This window comes from Uranotaenia lowii, chromosome 2 (genome assembly GCF_029784155.1).
Source record: "Uranotaenia lowii strain MFRU-FL chromosome 2, ASM2978415v1, whole genome shotgun sequence".
Classification (NCBI taxonomy): Eukaryota; Metazoa; Arthropoda; class Insecta; order Diptera; family Culicidae; genus Uranotaenia; species Uranotaenia lowii.
The window spans coordinates 157,894,763-157,911,546 of NC_073692.1; the positions used below are offsets into that span (position 1 = coordinate 157,894,763).

Consider the following 16,784-nt stretch of genomic DNA (forward strand, 5'->3'; position numbering starts at 1 on the left):
ATTGCGGTCTTGAAGATCGTTGATATATCTTCAGCTTATTAATTTTTTTTTAATTATTCTTCAAAGTTTTGTCAGAAAAACGCAGAATTTTCTTAAATATTTTTTATCTATTTTCAAAAGTTTTAGGGCATAAAAATTAATATAAAAAAAATCAGAGCCTTGATTCTTTGCACCCCAGAAAAAGGTGAGTTTAGTTGAAAACCCTTTTGAATTTGGAGTTGAGTTGGATTTAGAAGAACAAGAAAAACAAAATAAAATTGCGGTAAAAAATATTTCACTTCAGCATTTAATATGTATGGAAATAACTATCATAAAGTAATAAATGAAATGGTTAAGATAATTATTTTAACAAATACCAATTTTAAAGATGAGGTAGGGTTTTTGTGTGTCAACATTCAAGTTTCAATATAGAAGGCTTATAAAATTGCCGATCGAAATTAACAATTAAACATAATTTTCAGTTCTTGAACGACATGTAGTGTCGTAGAATGAAATGTGTAAGTTTTAGAGTGATATAGAAATAAATACCGCCGGAGGCGAGCCAATTTTCTGACATGTTTATTCACACTTAATTTTAAACACTTTTTAGTATCAAGTAATTCATTTTTGAAAAGAAAATTTTACTTGGGAAAAATCTCCATGGGGGGGGGGGGTTAAACCCCTAAGCCCCCCCCCCCCCGCCCCCCCCGTTCGCACGGCCTTGACATGACACATAGCATACAATTTTTAACAAACTTTGAGCAAATTGGAAACAAAAACATGTTTTTACATAGTGTGATATATATCCAAGGAATTGACAAAACTTTTGAATTTTTGAAAGAAGTGAACTTAGAAAAAAAAGTTGGATGACTGGAATAATTTCAAATGATTTTCTCCAAATTTAAACGCATACAAGTTTTGACATAATATAAGTTTCATTGCACTGAAACGAATAAGCTCAAACATTTTCATGTACTTTTCATGAAATTTTGTATTTATAAATTTTTGGCATAAAGAGACGATTTACTTGCATTGAAAGACACTTCCAATTTTAAAACGGAAGGGGTCTCGTATGAAACTAAAGTAAAATATATAATGAAACAATTGACTTATCGGGATGATCTAACCAAAGATGGCCAGATTGCCTGGTTTTATCCGGGTTTTTACCGGGTATATTATACAAAATTTGACAAAAGTCTGGTCCGGCCATGTTGCCCCGATTTCATTGAAAAAAAGCCCGGATTTTTATCGAATTTAATCACTTTATTTGCCAAAAAACTAAAAAAAAACAGCTTGTGTAGTAAAATGTTGTATCTATGCGTCCAAATTGAAGTTTTTTGAGCAAGTTTTATAGAAATAATCATGAAATTTTTTTTAAAAGCTTAAAAAACTATTTAAAAACTGCTGATTATTAATGATGAAAAATTTATTATTTGTGTTCAGTAATTGTTGGGTTTCGACCAAATTTGTCAACAATTTAAATAGCATGGATTTGTCCGGTCCGGATACGTACTGAAACAATTCTGGCAACCTTAATATAAACTCAATAGATCACTGGAATTTATGGTTTCACGCTGTTGGTGTCTAGTGAGGTGTTGCATAATTATATTTCAAGCAATACTTCACTAGGCACAAGCAGGGATGACAATTGAATTGATTGTTTTTCAATTCCATAAGACACATCCCTGTTCAAGAGCTAATGAAATTTCTGCTCATAAGATACGAAATTATGGCCTTCGACAAAGATTATTAGCGGAAAATTTCATATGCAAAATTATGAACTGGCACAAAAAGTTTCAGTAGGCTCAGTTTCATAATGAAATGATTTTGATTTTTCATAACAAAATTTTCAATTTTCCCATTCAAACCAAAAAATTCATATTTACTCATGTTGACGATACTTCAAAATTCATGGATAAGTTTTGAACCAAAATAAAGCTTTCAAGACCCTAGAATTTGAGAAATTTAAAAATCACCCCAAATCGACTTTGACTACTGTTTCAAGTTTTAAGTGTATAAGTACAAACATAAACTATTTTTAGATTGTAATGCCGTTTTGAAACTTTACTCGATGCAAATTCCAGATATTAAAGTTTTTTCTTCAAACTGTTTGGGTCGAATGATAATTGTTACTTTTGGAAAAAATATACAAAACTTTAAAGCCTTTAAAGGGACTCAAAGGGTGCTTCAATTTTTTCCAGAGCACTTAGATTCCGAACTGCGAGCTTCACACTTACCTTTAATTGAATTATTTTTAAATTCATAATTTAAAATTATATTTAAGACATTAGAGTAAAAATTCAGACAGCTAAAGGCAATTTATGAATAAAATGGTTTGAGAGCAGTATTTGCCACTGATTCTATGATATTCAATGAGAAATTAATGACAAATTAAAATTGAAAATTAATTTCAAGTAAGGAAAAAAAATTGAATCGTCAATACAAAGTTTGAATTTTAAAGTTTGCAAATCAGAATATATAGACTTTCAACCTACAGATTATTATTTCTTCATCTTCTTGTAACCCTAACATGGTCAAAACTTGTATGCATCCTGGAAAATGAAAAATTTGGGTCCTTCATTTTTTTTTAACATAATATCTGTTACACATTTCAATGCATTGCAGATATCACTAAGGCCAAGCCAACCATGTGCATAATTTTTTTTGGATCAAAATGAAATTCCTCTAGCAAAGGTTTATGTTATCGACCGTTTTTTATGTTTAATGTTTTATTTTTGGCTATTTTCGGTCTTGGATTTCCAGCAAACAACTTTCTTTTTAAAATGCCTGACGTTTTTGGTGGTTTTCCTCAAGGGTATTCTAGCTTCTAGCTTTGTCTTAAAATATGCAAAAGAGACTCAAATTTCTTTTTTACATACGTAAAAGAAATCATTATCTGGCCGCAGAGCTGATTTCGAAACACACTTCAAAAGTCTAAGTAGAGTGAATTTCTTTTTTTTTATCAAAAAGGTTAACTTTTCAGTGAATCAAAGATTAAACTATTGGAATATGAAATTAGCAGGAGAAACTTTTTTCATGCAGTTTTCAGTTCATTCTTTTTTAAAACCGAGATAAGAGAAAATGACTGGCAAATTTCCTTAGAAAGTACACAATTCACTTTAATTTGATGAACACTAGGGGTCAAATTGATATTTTACATGCTTTTACTTCAAGGTAATATCGTTGAAAAAAATAATGTCATATTAATTCTATCCTTTGAATTTAATACTCGTTTATTACATCTAATGATCAAAATTGATTGATACAAGGCGTTTTCACTACTTAGGACATCAAAATTAATCATTTAAAACAATAAAAATACGTTTGCCTCTTTAATTTAAAGTTTCGCCATTTTCACGGTAAAAATTTTTTTAGCGTAAAACTCGAAAAACTACTGTATTTGAGGATGAAAAATAACAGAATTTCTGGCTTTCTTTCAATGACGTAGTTTTAAAAGTTTGTGGAGATTTTTTTTTCAACAAGCATACAAAAAAGACATGCGTAAATTTTTTTTCGTAATTCTTTATTCTATTTCTGTTGTCCACGTGGTATTTACTTTCAATTTTTTTTTCAGACTCCGTGACTTTCAAACTTTCAAAATCTCAAAACTCCCATTCTTTTTCACATGTACTTCATACCCAAAACACAATCTTTGAAAAAAAAAAAATAGATGCATCTTACTGGATACATTCACCAGGGATAGAAAATATTATTATCCTTTCGAAAATTAGTTCAGTATACACTTCTATAGGCTCTGAGAACTTCAATGCATGTTTTTTTCTTAAGAGATCTTTTTTCTTCGCCCATTGTCTGCCAAATTTGATTAAAATTGATAATTAACCTTCCAATTAATATTAGAAGTACTAGGTGGTACTAGTTATTGAACAGGTACCAGATATTGAACACTAGTAAAACATAAACCGATTAAAACAATTATTTAGAGTAGAAAAATTAAACGAAAATCGTGTTCTACAGTTGTAGCATTTTCTACCTCTGTTCAAATTTTGTTGTTGAATTTCGGACTCTCAGAGCCACAATCTGCGAAACTTAAGTATTAGTTCAAATTTTGACATGATTTTTTGACTGGATGAAGAAAACAGCCCTTTTTTGATTGGGAGAAAAATTGAATGAAAAACAAATAAAACTCTATAGTAATATCATGTCTGTTTTTCAATTAGTCTTTTCCAATGATTTCTGGAAGAGTGGCAGCCTTTATTATCTGTATTTTCTTAAAATTTATCAAATTAAAGTGTTCAATCATTGGATCACCGAAAACGCCAATGTTTCAATTATTGAACGTTCAATCTTGCAGTACTCGTTTCGTGAAGAAATACATGTACCAGTTATTGAACGAACATCGGTTGGTTCTTGGAAATATAAACAAACTGTTTCTAGGCTGCTAGCTCAACCAAAATCGCCCCTGCAAAGCATACTATCCAGCGAAATACCCCTAAAGATATCGATGTTTTCCAATGTTTACGTGTTCAATAATTGAAACACTGACTGTTCAACATTTGAATCATCGTATTCAATTGTTGAGACAAAAACCTTTTTTAATAAAAAGGCTTAAATGAAAGTTTTAAAATATATTTCCGCTAAAAAATCATATCGACTCGAAGCTGTGGAGCAAGCCTAAGCTACGCTATCAAAATTTCATCCTAAAAACCTTTCGTAATTTTTTGTGGGTCACAAAATTGCTGAATCCCAAAGATGGTGTTCAATATATAGTGTTCTTACTCTAACACTTTCAGTTTTTTATACTTTAACAAAAAATCGTAAAATTCTCGGAGCAACTGTCACGCACGTCCCTCTCAAATAGCTTCCTACTTTGATCATCGTGAAAATATTTTTGCATGGGAAAATTTTCAAAATGTGTTTATAGTGTGAACATTTCTACCTCTGTTTCCCAATACCAGTGAACCTGTTCTTTGAGCAAGTTCACCGGTGTTGGAAAAATTGGTGGAAATTTTGACATTTAAAAAATTTTACCATGCAAACATGTTTTCAAAATCTTTGGGCGTTGTATTTTTTTACTGCACTGTTTCTATTTCAGCCGTATATGAAAAAAATATTGCTATTTTTGCATCACAGCATGCGAAACTACAACACATGTTGTTAATAAACTTGTAGGCCGCAGATCTTGAAAATCGCAAAATTTTCAAAATGCGCAAAAAGTGACAAAATTTCTACCACTTTTTCCCAACACCAGTGAACTTGCTCTAGAAAATTTAATCCTTTTGAAAATTTCAAAAATGGTTGTTCATCTGAACTTTTCGTCTTGCTTTTGTGACTGCTTAATTAAGTACACACTTCCGTTAGGCTCAGAAAACTTCAATTCGGGGTTTTTTTTTGCGAGATCTTTCTTTTCGACCATTGCCTGGCAAATTTGATATAAATTGATAACTAACCTTCCAATGAATATTTTGGAGCTTGATTACACTTTTAGATTTTTCCACTTACACAAAAAATTGTAAAATTTTCGGACCAACTGTGACGCACGTCCCTCCCAAATCGCTACTTACGTTGATCACCGAACTATCTTTCAACCCAAAGGTTGTTGGTTTGAACTTTGAACTTCTGAAATAAGTTTAAAAAAACGAACTTTCATTTGTTTACTCGTGGAGCTACAAACTTGAATTTGGTTGAAGGGATTTTTGAAGTTCTATCATATTTTTTGGGAACTTCTGCTTGATTTTTTTTTATTTATCTAAGTCAGAAATTATTTTGATAATTTTCTTTATCTCTGTTGTATGATAAAAATTAAATGTAAGTTTTACTTTAAAATCCTCTAAATGTTAAAGTAGCTGAAATATTCAAAACTAATCGATAACTTCCAAAATCCCAAATCCTTAGTTTAAGCAAACCAACCGCTTCCAATTCTTTCATTCTTTGTGTGATTATCAAAACAGGTTAACCCAAATTTCATAAATTTTATGACTACATAATGTGACTCCCTTACTTATTACATTTAACGATTTTCCTGTTTTCAAATTTCTTTCTATCTCGAAACTGAATCCCGAAATTTATCGAACAAACAACCACGCGTCTCCACCATAACGGATTTATCACTTGAAGAAATGTTCACCCGCCAAAGCAGCTGTTGAATGCTCTACTAAGAAAAATGAACCCAACCCCCAACCCAATCCGATAAGAGCATGGTTGATTGATGAATGGGTCGGTTTTTGTTCTATTTGAAAGTGAATTCATTCTCAATTCCGCTGCTGAGAGAAAATCTTGCGAAATCTATAAAAGAGTCTCGAATGTTGAGCTTCTTTAGGATTATAAACAGAGAGAATGAACCTCCTCCGGTGCCGATAAATGGTCTTGGTTCTTAGTGAGTCGGTGCAGAGGGAGAAATTTTACCATGTGAGAAATGTTGAAAGGATCGCTTCGAAACAAACCGATAGGGATGTCTGAATGATATTGGTTTCAAATTTTCCCTAATGAGGAAAAAGTGAATGATTCAGGTGATTCAAGTAATTAAAAAAATTAAATTGACAATTTTTCAATGGGACTTCAAAAAAAAGTTTTTGGGTTTCCCCAAACACAAGCAGATTAAGGATAATTATTTCTGATTTATTGGTAGATGAGTTGAAGCTGGCAACCCTGCCAGTGATAAGCACGCGAAGCAAACAAAAACAGCTGTTTATCAGAAGTCTTCACAACTCTTTCAAAAAGCAGAGAAAACCTAAACAAAATCCAAGCCGGCTTCAGAAGCCAAAGAGCGAGCGGGGGAAATTGAACCAGTTAGTGCTCTTCACCAGTCAGTCAGTCAGTCTCGAAGGGATGGGTCTCTTGGCTCCCCGAACCGGGACCGGCCATCAGTCTGATTCATTCGGCTCTCGGAAACGGTTCGGTTCGGTTCCGTCTTGCTCTCGTTCGAATTTCGGCGCGCGGGTTCTTGCTCGAGTCGTGACGATTTTCACAGCAGCCCCGGCGTGTGTGAATTGGCTTTGATGTTGTGACACAATCGGACACACGCTTTCAAAGTCGAGTCTTGTCGTCGAGTGACCGACAGACAGATTCTTTACGAAACGGTGGATTCGGGAAGTAAGGGGTTTTTTGATTCTTCCACACTTTCGCGAAAGTGCTCGTGACGTTCGATGAGTGACGTTCGGTTTTGGAGAGAAGTTTGAAAATTCAATTTAGTACAAAAAAAAAGTTCATTTCAATAACACACAATTCCTCGACACGGGTGCTGTCCAGATGATAGAAATAGAATGAAAAATCAGTGATAGCAGAAGTAATAACAACGACAAAGCAGAGAGAAGAGCGCAAAAAAAAATATAGAAAGCCGCAACAATGTGAATACAAAAAGCAGTGATTTGTGAGAGTGATACTCGTTTTTTATAAGCGGGTGAAAAGTAATTTGCCGGCTAGCCCCAAAGTGGAATGAATGCTCTGGTATGATATCTATTTGGATGGGTCAAATGTTAGTGGAATATGGAAAAAAAAGTTTGCAAAAATTTCTTCTGAAAGGAGAAATTTTTGAAAAACGTTTCTAGTGCACGTGTCCTTATTCTGAAAATTTTAACCGCAAATGCAGTGTTGTACCTGTCTTTTACAATGGCGACAACTACTCTAACAACGAAAAGCGACGATGAATGGCGCAAAAGCGCGTGATCCGTGTTTTTTTTTTGTTTGGTGGATTCTAAGTGACTTGTGGGAGAAATTAAGTGAAATTCTTTTGTTGAATGTGGTAACAGCTGCCGGGGGGGATGACGAGTGATGCTAAAGCTAAGTTGAATGGGAACAAAAAAAAAGGTTCTATGAATGTTTGTTGCTGAAGTACAACCACCTATACACGGGCCACGCCGCGCCGTTCGAGTGGGTTGTTTTCCGAGCCGTTTTTAATCTCGTTTAATTGAATGAAAAGCGGCAAGCGTGGAGAGAATAATAAGGCCGGCGGATATTTTTGTAGATCTTCTATCAATGATAAAAATATGAACAGGATGAGATCAAACCTCAAGTTCATAATATTCATGACTATATTGCCTATTGATTTTTTAAATCTTTGTAAAACATCATGAAATGTAAACTTCGTACCTTCTGGAAATCTGTATAATAATTGGGCTTATTGGTCTCCATGGTTTGGTTCAATAAAACAAAGTAATTGTTTTGAAATCATCAGTGGTTCATTCATTACAGGAATGGTTCTAGGAATAGAACAGAATAACGCCGGTAATGAGTTGTTGGATACAGTAAACTGAGGGAAATTTGATATTTTTTTTATTAATTTTTTTTAATATTTTGGAAAGAGTTGCTTTCTCGTAGCACCTAATTTATTTTAAAACACTACTGAGGAAAGGAGTATAAAGCGTGATCATTGATTGCAGAATATTTAAACGAAATAAATCAGTGCCTAGATACTTTGATCAGCAAGGTTTGATCGTATCCGAACATCTTTAATCTGCTGTTTTTGTGTCATTCAGCAAATCACGCATAAAAACAACAATTCCGGTATTTTTTGTTCAGACAATACTGATTTTTGCAATTTTTCAGCTTCATAAAAAATTAATTTTAACTTCATACAATTGCCTAGGCCACTATTCTAATTTTCTTTTTTTTCTTCAAACTTTACATTTTAATTTGTTCTATACTTTTTGAAAATTTCATTATTTTTTAAATTGCAAAAAATTATAAAAAATAACACTTAAACTTTGCATACATAAATGAAAAAAGTTGAAATATTACATAAAAACAACCCTTTGCTTTTAAATGCTTTGATGTTATCAGGAGATACAGTTATCTGCAAAAATAAAAATCCACTCATTGTTATTTAATCTTAAAATGACAATACATTTCCAATATTCACCAAATTTACGATCGATTTAATCACGCTTTTTTTTACAATTCATTCAGAATCCATTTCCAGGACCTTCATATTCAATCAAAGCAGTAGATCGTCTTTAGCCATGGTATTTTTCATGGTTTATGTAATGGTATAAGCATTCAATAATTTTATAATGTCGATGAACTGCTTATTTTAGCTGTACAGTGTGTAAAATCGTCCTTTGGATTTTCAAAACGTTTATAATAATCGAAATAAGTATTAGCAACTCTAAAATAGTATGGGAAAGTGGGGTAACGTGGGCTATAAGGAAACGTGGACCGCTCTAAATATCTAAGCTGTATGTTGAGATATAAATCTCAATCCAACTGTCATCTTCATAAGCATACATTTCTATATGTTGGTGACTCATGTATGCATCATTTGCTTCTTTTATGTAAGAAGCTAAAAAAACTAACTTATATAATTAAACAAACACCCAAAAATTGCATCAGTGGGAAACCTATAGCACCCAACAACATTGAAAAGGAATTTTTCATGAATAACCAATAAGTTTTCATAATGTGGCCAAGCATCGGTGTAAAATTTGAGAAGATTTAGCTGATTCCTGAGTTAGCGCAAGCGAGTTGTATGACAGAAGATATTCTTAATCGTAAAATCATCCAGAAAATTTAAATAAGCTTGAAAAGAAGTTGGTCTTTCATTTTTGGTTTTGACCATTCTTAAGGTTCATTTTTTGCTAACAGGACAAGCAGATAAGTATTTAATGAAAAAAGTTATAATTATTTTTAAAAAAAAAATTAATTCGTTGGAAAGCATTGAAAAATGGCAGACTTTGCTTGCAAGAGTTTTTAAAAATTTCATGAAATATCCAAATCAAATTAACCTACGGTAACACAGCTTTCAAATAAGCAGTAAAAAGGGAAAAATTTAAAAAAATATTATGAAAACAAAAATGTGAATTACGTCTATCTTTCCATATCTTTTCTTGAGTACAAGTTAGGTTTGTGCTTTGCTCACATAAATTGTACTGCAAGAATTAAGGAATATTTTTCAACCAAAGTTATATTTTTTGGAACTTTCTATACATCTCTGAGGATTTTCGAATGAAACATTTTTTCCCCATACAAAATTTAAACTTGTTGCGCTGATTCAGGACTGGATGGATCGCTTCCAAATTTTTTTTTCCTTTATTTATTTCGGTTTGCAGCTAAGAAGTTTTTACAACTGTTGAAGCCACCACACTGGTGAGTTATTTTAGTGCAAGTATCTAAAATTTTTTTTTATATAATTCAAAATAATACTTCAATTTAATCTATCTATTTTGTGCTACAACTAGGAATATTTACTGTTTCAGAATGTATCTAAATTTGTTTCAAACAAACCAGAGAATATTTCAAGTAATTAATTGTGTTCCGGTAAATCATGTACGTCACTTATTTTCAATGCTCTTGAATTTTCATCACTTTTTATAAAAACGTTACCGTTTGCAAACCAAACAAACTTGTAATTATTGTCATTCCTGAATTTCCTTGCAATACTTAGTAGACGTTGATTTAAGTTCGTTAATCGATGATTGAAATAGATTTGTTGATTGACGTTCAGACCAATATTGTTACAGTTCAGCGGTTTTTGCCGACCCATTCTCATAAGCTTATCCTTCAGCGCAACGTTCATAAATCGGACCAAAATCGGTGGCACACCCTTGGCGTTCGATGACGTGAGGCGTACGATACCAAGAACTTCTTGTGAACCGCAAGATATCCCCAGCACACTCATGATGTTGTCGAACAAGCTGTCCAGATTCTCGTTCTCTAGCTGCACCACATTACAAATTAACAAGTGACTCTCGATGGAAGATTGCTTAAGTTGGTTCACTTCACAATTCAATTCTTCAATATTTTGTTGAGCTTGCGCTTGATTATTTTTCAGCTCAGTAATTTCCAAGTTCATTGAAGAAATAGTCGATTTTTGGACATCAAGTGAAATTTTGACATCCTCGAATTCATTTGAAATGAATTGCTGAGAAGCTTTTACTTCTTCAACTTCATGGTGTAGTTTTTCGATAGACTTGTTGATATTCTCCGCGATGCTATCAATTCGTACGTTAGTCGATTCACTGGCTTTCATAATGTCCTCTTTTATCATTCTATGTAGTTCTAAAAGAGTTATCTCTGCACCACCTTGATCGCTACCCAAGTCATGACGATCATCATTGTTTGTCTCACCAGCTGTTACCTCGATCCGTTGTTTTTTTAGACGAGTTTCTTCTTGTTTGTCCGGCGATACAACATCGTCAGTGGAATTGTTCATTTGTAGCTTATTTTTGTTGCGTCGCGCCATACCGTCACAACAAAATTGATTCCAGCGGACACCAAAAAGAAGACCAAGAACAACAAGAGTATTGTCCGATATTCCGTTCCAGAAAAGCCTTGGCAGTAAGCTGTTCACAGGTTCCACTGAGTGTTCTTCAGATTCTAGGGATGAAACAAAGAGTGATCTGGATCCTTGCACAATTTCGTGCCCCGTTGGTGAAGTGAAACACCTGATTTGTGAAGACGAAAGCAGCACGTTAAAACCGGTATTGATACTTGCACCACAGACAATGGGGAATTCCTATTGTTTGTGGTGCAAGTATCTCTATTGCTGTTTCTGGTAACAACCAAAAAAAAGTTATGGGAATAGTTAAAATTTGAAAATTCCATAGAAAGCTTGCAACGGTCTAATAAGCCTCGTTTATTTTGATGGTTTAATACACGTTCAGAACCTTAAATACATTTATCCTATTTATTCTATCTATTATTTTCTTACGCCAAATTAAGAGTTATGAAAAATATCCTGCCAATTGTATTCAATGCGTCATAGACGAACAGAAATCTTTCATAAGGAATTTTACCAAAACGTTCGCGATACACGATACACGATCTCTTTTTTTTTATTTCACCATCTGAAATTGCTTCTAAATAACGAACTAATTTATGAAAAAACAGTTTTGGGTCCACTCGGAAACTTTGCATGTCATTTGGTCAATTTGGATTTGGTGGCCCACGATTCCCCACCATTTTAAAAAAGTTCAATAAATATTGCTATTTTTAAAACAGTCAGAACTTGGGGAAAATAACTTATCAAAAATTTAAAAATGATGCCTAATGATACGTCATAAATTTAGAAAACCATACCATTTATTTTTAAGCATTTTAAAGAAAGTGACCTATGATTCCCCAATATACTTTTTGGTTGTTTTTTTTTTTATCATATTAAGATGTAGGTGAATGTTAAAGTTCTCGAAAAGAGATTAGAGTTATCTGATTAATTTGAATTCTTTTCTTAGGGAGGGTGCCATGTCCAATAAAATGGGTCTCAGATGCTTTTTTTTTTGCTAATTATGAAAAAGAATGGATTATCTGACCGTAAAGCTAATTTCGAGAAATACACTTTAAAAGTCTAAGTTGTGCAAATATTTTCAAATAGTTTAATTTTTCATGGGCTTTTTGAAGGCTTAAATGTCAAAATAGCTTTATGGTATGTTCTACAATGTTTCGTCATTTTAAAATGCCCATACTCTGTTGTATTTTTTTCCTGATCAATTCACCTTTAAGTGAGATAATTTTTCTTTTTTTTTTGTATTTATCATTTTATCACTATGATGTCTACGAGAAAGTTGTAGATCATCTAATTTTAAGAAACTTTGTACAACACGTCAAAGCTCTATCTTTTGAAACAACTTGTTTCAAAAACATTTTTTCAAAAATTAACCACAAAAAACGAAAAATTCGTTTAACTTTTTTCGAAGCGAGTTTTGAGACAAACTTTGTATGAGAAAGTTGTGACAATAGAAAAACTACACAACATCATAGAAGGTGTTAAGTCACTATATTGAAGTTTAATGGTACTTTTTGGGTGATTTCTTTAAAAAATTGCATGTTTTTATTGTTCAATATCTCAGAAAGTTGCAAACATACCAAAACAAAAATATTTAATGTATATATTCAATCTTTCAACTTTCATGGACATATAGTTTCATTTGTATGCATGAGATTTTACTACTGAAATAACTTAACTGAAAGATGCTTTTTTTAAAGTTTTCGTATAGCCGATTCAACAATTCTTCGATCAGTCAACTACGCCATATTCGCGTTGAAGCGGGAACTTATGTATGTAAGTGTATAAAAAAATACTTAAATTTGCAATGTACCATTTTTCATTTAAGTTATTTTAGTAGTAAAACCTCATGCATACAAATGAAACTATATGTCCATGAAAGTTGAAAGATTGAATATATACACTAAATATTTTTGTTTTGGTATGTTTGCAACTTTCAGAAATATTGAACTATAAAAACATACAATTTTTTTAAAGAAATCACCCAAAAAGTACCATTAAACTTCAAAATAGTGACTTGACACCTTCAATGAAGTTGTGTATTTTTTCAATTATCACAACTCTCTCATACATAGTTAGTTCTCAAAAGAAATGTTAAACGAATATTTCGTTTTTTGAGGTTAGTTTTTGGAAAAATGTCTTTAAAACATGTTGTTTCAAAAGATAGAGCTTTGACGTGTTGTACAAAGTTTCTTGATGATCTGCAGATGATCTACAACTTCCTCGTAGACATCATAGTGATAAAATGATAAATTCAAAAAATAGAAAAATTACCTCACTCATAGGTGAATTGATCAGGAAAAAATACAACAAAATATGGGCATTTTAAAATGATGAAACATTGTAGAAAATACCATAGAGCTTTTTTGACATTTAAACCTTCAAAAAGCCCATGATCACGTTTTTCGAGTTTCAAACCACTGTGCAATGGTGTGAAGATTAAAATATTAAAACCAGAAAGTGGCAGAAGATATTTTTTCTTTGAATTCCTTTTTAAAATCGATATAAGAGATAACGACTGTTGAATTTTCATTATACCAAATTATTCACGTTGATTGTCTGAACACATGTCTTAAAACATCTTAAAATAGCTATAGAGAAAAAAATGAACTAAAATCGATCCTTTGTGTTAATTAAACTTTGATAAATACATATAAAGATCAAAATAAAAACGAAAACACGCTGAATGAAAACTGAGTTCAAGCATAATTGCTCATTCAGTTTATTGGCTAAATTTAAGCTAATTAGAGTGAATGCTTCTCCTTTGAACCAAGAGCCTACTTTAGTCCTTAAATGCTGAAAATTATAAAAAGATCCTTTTGCTAGCACAAGATAAAGATACTCCTATGCACACAATGAACTCTAATTCTTCTAAAATCCTACCTAACCACTTTTTGCCGTAAAAAATGTTTCAGAAAAAATTTTAATCGTTTTTAGAAATGTACCTCCTCATCAGTTTAAAATCAGACAGCTCAATTAGTGGGACGTGTTAGAGAAATTAGAGTAAATAAGGAAAAGTAAAAGGTGAATTACTTTCACTGTTAAGATTATGAACGATAATACCTATTTTCTAAAAATGAAAGAAAATCTATGGAAAACCCGAAAAATTTGTAATGGGTATAAAAATAGGAGACATTCGACTTTGATGTTCCATTTTTAAGCCCTGACATCTCCAAAATTTTGTGTCAATACCAACAAATCAACAAAGTTTTGAATTTTTTATTGAGGCATAATCTCGAACCAATATTGAACATTTCTCCATTTTTGTCAGCTTCACGCAAATAAATTACTAGTAAGTAAACATAAAAAAGTTCCAGCTTTGGTTCTGCTGATTGAACTGACGGGGAGTTAAAGAAATCCAAGTGGTTTGAATCGCTAAAAAGCTGTAATAATTTTTTATGATAATATTTTATTGAAGGTAACATTTGTAATGAATTTAGTTATATATGTTCAAAAAATCAAACTATTTTTTAGGAATTTTAGTTCTAGGTCCAATGAAAAGTATCAGTTCAGTACCAGAGTAGGAACAGTAGGTTCAAAGATGGAAATTTTGATCATCCATACCTTTGCAAATCTCTCAATAACAGTGAAACCTATGTTAAATTTTTATTGAAACTTGCAGATAAGATCATGAACTATACACTAATTTCATGAAACATATAAACCTCCCTTCCGTTTATGAGAAAACATGATTATTTTAAAAAACCACCACGTAAAGGGTCTAAACTAGGGCAAATAACCCTAGCTAAGATTTCCTAATGCAGATATATAATGCAATTTCTTGATTAGATGAATATTACAGGGTGAAATGGCTTGTCTGGAGGATTACAAACTATAAAAATAGTTCATCCATTTCTCATATGCCTAATTCGCTTTCTGTAGGGAAGCATTTTGGTCGCTTAAAAAAGAATTTTTAAAGGTTGGGATCTGCACAATGCGGCAACTAGAGGTTTAAAGTTTGATGTCAATTTCAAATCAATCAAAACCCAGGGGAAAAAGTAGGTATTAAATATAGGGCAGAAATAGGTCATTATTATTTTTTGTTTCTTTTATCCTGGGTTGATCCGTCAATTGACGGCTTATGACAGAATTTCTGAATAACTTTTTCAAATCAAGATGTTTAAGGGCTGAATACAAGCTTCTTAATCAAATTTGGGGGGCCTTCTTTCAGCCAGATAGCTGATTGAAATTTAAACTACGATATTTTTTGTAAGTATGTTTGTATGGTTCTCCCATCGATATCAACGCTTTTAACCAACAATTTTTTTTTCAGCATGAAATGTTTGTTACTTAGAACGTTGTACAGGAAAACATAATCGTGTCAATTTTTATGATTGTTTTTTAATTTTCTTCCAAAGTGCCAAATAAATGACATTTCTAGCACCAATTTGTTGAAAAACGTTTATCGTCAAGGATATAATTATTATAATCTCAATCTTTTGTTGGTTTTTACACAAGTTGAAGGAATGAAAAAAGCATAACACCAAGAACAGTTTGGTTCACTTGTCCAATTTGTGTGTGTGCACAAAAAAACTCTTAATTAATAACAAATGATAGTGGGCTTTACACCAATATACTGTTGTGAGCCTACTTGGTTAGTTGCTCTGAACCTTATTCTGATCTTGATAATGATCATGATCCAGGGACTAGTTCTAATCCCGATCCTGATCATGGTTTTAGTTTTCTTTTAAATCTTGATCAACTTTCCGAATATTATTCCGATTATGGTCCAAATATTTATACCGATCCCGATCTTGATCATGATATCAACTCAAATTCTCATTCTATTCCGTTTTTAATTCTGATCCCGGTTCTTATTTCTATCCTGATTTTGGATTCTTATTCTGTTAATGATACTGAATTTTGATCTTGGATCCTGAATCCTGGATGTTTCTTCCATTTCTGATCCTGATACCGAATCCTGATCTATACAAATGCTGTTTCTGTATTGTTTATCCTGATAAGCATACTCATCCTGAAACTCGTTCTTGTGCTGATTGTATAAAGTCATATTTTGAGCCAGATTCTGATCACAAATAGTTTCTGATTGGTGATCCTTATTTTGATGTTGATCCTGAACCAGAACCGGGTCGGGTCCAGGGGTGAAATTATGAATCCTATTCGATTCGAGTTGCCCGTTTCGAGTTGAACACGAATCGAATTAGAATCAGTATTACGATTCTCGTTCGAGTTCTAAATTTTCATGTACTAGATTTCGAGTAAATCGGGTAGTAGATCATCTCGAAATGTTCCATTCGAATCGAGATCGGTAATGCCAAAGTTGGTTGAATCGAACGAAACTCGATTGTTTCGAGTTCCATAATCCCGCCCCAGATTTTGGATTTTGGAGTCTGATTTTGGAGGTTGATCCTGATTTTTGAACGTGATTCTTGATAAGCATCAAGATCATTGAAACTTGTACATGTATAAAAATGGAAACAATTTTTTAAATTGATGTCCATATTAAGAATGCCACTTGCAGAGCTTTTACAAAATCCATCAATTTGTAGAATTTTGATGTCTTTTCCCTACTCGTCTATCCCCATTTCTCAGCCAAAAAAAATTTTTCACATGCACCATTCTTAAAAGGGTAGCAAGTTTTTTTTTGTGATTCTGAAGAGTGTGCTTTAAC

The 16,784-nt window shown here is 32.5% G+C and overlaps 1 protein-coding gene across 12 annotated transcripts in view; it reads left to right on the forward strand.

Annotated features, from left to right (window-relative positions):
• The window catches only part of LOC129749980 (dual 3',5'-cyclic-AMP and -GMP phosphodiesterase 11), a 427,967-nt gene that overhangs the window by 169,565 nt on the left and 241,618 nt on the right, over positions 1-16,784 (forward strand). For 5 of the 12 annotated variants that reach the window (XM_055745154.1, XM_055745145.1, XM_055745147.1 and 2 more), the window contains exon 1: positions 6,786-7,383. The exons of 6 other annotated variants lie outside the window; for them this stretch is intronic. The gene's annotated coding sequence lies outside the window, so the exon portion shown is untranslated. Of the gene's footprint in view, positions 1-6,785; positions 7,412-16,784 lie in introns of those variants that run through there. One more of the 12 variants, XM_055745146.1, reaches the window with a different exon arrangement.